The following is a 4413-nucleotide window of genomic DNA, read 5'->3' on the forward strand; positions in this document are numbered from 1 at the left end:
CCTGCAATCACTAAAGATTTGATCATCAAAAAGAGGGAAACCCAGGATATCTCTAGAGATGTTTCCTTTTACAATGAGTACTGCTTCATCTCTTCAGTTGTAATTCTATCTGTTTAGACTCAATAAGGTCTTGATGGTACATGTGAAAGATGAAATTATGTAAATACCTTTGTTAGGCCTAGCTGCTCAAGAAAAGCCTTCCAGCTGAGAAATGGGAGGCATACTCTTCCTTTTTCCTTAGTGCTCATGGCAAGTCCAAACCAAAGCTGAAACAGTAGCAACTTGTAGTTTGCATGATCTTTTATTTGTTTTCTAAGTAAGTAGAAGAAATAAGGTATTTTATAATTCAAAATTTTTAAATTTAGTAGGTTTTGAGAAGAAAAACAGTACAAAAAAAAGGGGAAACAAAATATCATAATATTTGTCCTTGGATGCTTAATTGGAACCACAGTCCTTTGTGTGGTATTTTTGAAGGAGCCACTAGCAAGCTTATCAGAACATCAAGTTCTGGCAAAATGACAGGATCGACTGCCATTGGAATGTGCAAAATAAAAATTTCCTGGCATCTTAAAAAAAATTTTGAAGTCAGTTACTCCACAAGTAAGTCTTACCTAATTTATGAAGCAACAACAACAAAAAAAATCTAAATTCTCTTGGTCAGCTGTGAATAATTTTTAGGGCTTATTTATTCAGTACATGCATTTCATTGCTTTCACATGTTAATAGCTATTCATTCACTGTTCCCTCTGAATTGATCTTAACAAGATTATGCTCCTTTTTCTAATTTATGGAACTAGCATGGAATATATTTATATAAAAATTAGCTGCTTAAATACTTCCTTGATGAAAAACATAGCTGTTTTAATTTTATTATGAATTTTAATCAGGAAAAAATGACCTTTGAAATTTTCTTCTGCTTCATTTTATATTTGTGTGTGCTTGTGCTTCTCTCTCTTTATATAATTAGACATCTTTATAATTTAATTAAATTTTAAATAAAAAACATGTGACTGGACAGTAAAAGTTTATTTTGAAAGAAAAATCTTAAGGAAACAGTTAATAAATTAATATGACTAACAGAAGACGACCTGTTTTCTTTGAAAATACTAGTTCTTCCAGCACAGTGCATCTATTTTACAATAAAACACATTCTGGTTTGCTTTTGATTTAGAAAAAAAAAAAAAATCCTCTGAAGCTAATCCAAAAATGCCCTGTTCTCAGTTTCTTTTGATGCAAAGTTCCAAGCCTTTTGGGGATCTGCTGTAATTGTTGCCAATCTAATAAGTACTTCTTCATACCATACCCAAAATACCAACTCACGAAAATGCTTCTCTGATAAGAGAAACCAAATTTTTGTCTCCTGTTTGAAGATTATAAAAACCTGTATGACTGGAATGAAACTTTAAATAAGCTGGTGGTCCTTAAAGACTTTAATGTATGAAAGAATGTACCAGAGAGTATTGTTAAATGTTTATTTTCAAACCCCAGCTTCAAAGAGGCTGATCCAGTAGGTGTGGATTAGGGTTTAGGAATAATTTGTAATGAATAACCTCAAGTGATTATCATGCTGGCTGTCCTGGGATCACACTGAGAATGCAGAGAATACTTATCAAGTTACTAATGCAATTATTCTTTTCAATGTCAAGATGAAAACCAATTGAGGTCATGTCAGCTTTATGAAAGAAATTTGCAGGTTAGTGTGTTTGGTTGTGATTCTTCACACTTACTGCTGGCAGTGAGTTGAAGTTAAAAGATAAACTTTTTTTCTTTTGTTTCTTTTTTTAGACAGGGTCTCACTCCGTTGTCCAGGCTGGAGTGCAGCGGCATGATCTCGGCTCACTGCAACCTCTGCCTCCCAGGTTCAAGCAATTCTCCTGCCTCAGCCTCCCCAGTATCTGAGATTACAGACATACGCCATCATTCCCGGTTAATTTTTGTATTTTTAGTAGAGACAAGGTTTTACCATGTTGGCCAGACTGGTCTCAAACTCCTGGCCTCAAGTGATCCACCCCCTTCAGCTTCCCAAAATGTTGGGATTATAAGTGTGAGCCACCACACCCAGCCAAAAGATAAATTTTGGCCCATTTTTAAATTGAATCATTTGGTTTTTTGCTGTTGAGTTGTTTGAGCTCCTTATAAATTCTGGTAACTAATCACTTGTCAGATGGACAATTTGCAAATATTTTCTCCCATTCTGTGTATTATCTCTTCACTTTGTTGATTGTTTACTTTTCTGTGCAGAATTGTTTTAACTTGGTGTAATTCCATTTGTCTGTTTTTGCTTTTGTTGCCCATGCTTTTGACGTATTATACAAAAAAAAAAAAAAAAATGTCCTATAGGGTTTTCCCAATGTTTTCTTTTAGTAGTTTATAACTTTACGTCTTAGATTTAAGTATTTAACCCACTTTGATTTGATTCTTGTGTATGGTGAGAGATGGGGTCTAGTTTCATTCTTGTACATATAGTTACCTGTTTTTCCCAGCACATTTTATGAAGAAACTATCCTTTACTCATTGTATGTTCTTTGACTTTGCTGAAGATGAGCTGGCTGCAAATGCATGGATTTATATCTGGATTCTCTATTCTGTTCCATTGTTCTGTGTGTCTATTTTTGTGCCAGTACTATGCTGATTTGGTTACTATAGCTTTGTAGTGAATTTTGAAATCAGGTAGTTTGATGCCTCCAGTTCTATTCTTTTTGCTCAGGATTATTTTGACTTTTTTTTTGTTTTTTTTTTTTGGTTTAATACAAACTTTAAGGTTTTTTTTTTCTTTTTTTCTATTTCTGTGAAGAATGTTATTGATATGTTGATAGGGATTGTATTTAATCTGTAAACTACTTTTGATAGTATTACCATTTTAACAATATTAATTCTTCCAGTCCATGAGCATGGAATATCTTTCCATTTTTTTGGTGTCTTCTTCTATTCCTTTCATCAGTGTTTTATAGTTTTCCTTGTATAGATCTTTCACTTCTTTGGTTAAATTGATTCTTAGGTATTTTGTATCCTTGGTGGCTATTGTAAATGGGATTGCTTTCTTTATTTCTTCTTTAGATTGCCCACTGTTGGCATATATAAATGCTACTGGTTTTGATATGTTGATATTGTATGGTGCAACTTTACTGAATTTATCAGTTTAACAGCTTTTTGGTGAAGTCTTTAGGTTTTTCTAAGTATAAGATCATGTTATCTGTGAATCTGAATAGATATTTCTTAAAAGAAGACATACAAATGGCCAATAGGTAAATGGAAAAATGCTCAACAACAGTGACCAAATACAAATCAGAACTACAATGAGATATCATCTCACTCCAGTTAAAATGGCCTTTATGAAAAAAAAAAAAAAAAAGAAACAAAAAATCTCCGGCAATAACAGACACTGGTGAGCATGTAAAGAAAGAAGAATCCTTGTACACTGTTGGTGGGAATCTAAATTGGTACAGCCACTATGGAGAACAGCATAGAGGTTCCTCAGGAATTGAAAGCTGGAACTACCGTAAGATCCAGCAATTGCACTACTGGTCATTTTTCTTACAAAAGGGAAATCCAGTATATTGAAAAGATATCTGCACTCTGTTTATTTCAGCACTAACCATGATAGCCAAAAGGTGGAATAAACCTAAGTGCCCATCAGTGAATGAATGGATAAAGAAAATATGGTCTATATATACAATAGAATATTATTAATCCATTAAAAAAAGAATGAAATCCTGTCATATATTAGCAACATGGATGGAAATGGAGGTCATTATATTAAATGACATAAGTGAAATGCACAAAGTCAAATATTCCATATTCTTATTCATATGTGTGTGCTAAAAAAGTGTATCTCATGAACATAGATAATCAATTTGTGGTTACCAGAGGCCAAGAAGGTAAGGGGGAGGAAGATTTGAAGAAAAGGTGATTAGCAGATGTTGGGAGCAGGCCCCCCAAAATCTGGCCATAAACTGGCCCCCAAACTGGCCATAAACAAAATCTCTGCAGCACTGTAACATGTTCATAATGGCCCTAATGCCCAAGCTGGAAGGTTGTGGAATTATGGGAATGAGGGCAAGGAACACCTGGCCTGCCCAGGGTGGAAAACCGCTTGAAGGCATTCTTAAGCCACAAACATGAGCGGTCTGTGCCTTAAGGACAGGCTCCTGCTGCAGTTAACTAGCCCAACCTATTCCTTTAATTCGACCCATCCCTTCATTTCCCATAAGGGATGCTTTTTTTAAGTTAATTTAATATCTGTAGAAAGAATGCTAATGACTGGTTTGCTGTTAATAAATATGTGGGTAGCCGGGTGCGGTGGCTCAAGCCTATAATCCCAGCACTTTGGGAGGCCGAGACGGGCGGATCACGAGGTCAGGAGATCGAGACCATTCTGACTAACACAGTGAAACCCCGTCTCTACTAAAAAAT

General features: G+C 34.9%; 1 long non-coding RNA gene across 1 annotated transcript in view; it reads left to right on the forward strand.

Annotated features, from left to right (window-relative positions):
- Nucleotides 1–522: 522 nt before the first annotated feature.
- Nucleotides 523–4413, forward strand: part of LOC105513435 — a 169546-nt gene continuing 165655 nt past the window's right edge. Inside the window, exon 1 of the long non-coding RNA XR_001002028.1 lies at nucleotides 523–600. This is a non-coding gene — a long non-coding RNA (uncharacterized LOC105513435). The remainder of the gene's footprint in view (nucleotides 601–4413) is intronic.

This window comes from Colobus angolensis, unplaced genomic scaffold, assembly GCF_000951035.1.
Source record: "Colobus angolensis palliatus isolate OR3802 unplaced genomic scaffold, Cang.pa_1.0 Scaffold23, whole genome shotgun sequence".
NCBI lineage: Eukaryota > Metazoa > Chordata > Mammalia > Primates > Cercopithecidae > Colobus > Colobus angolensis.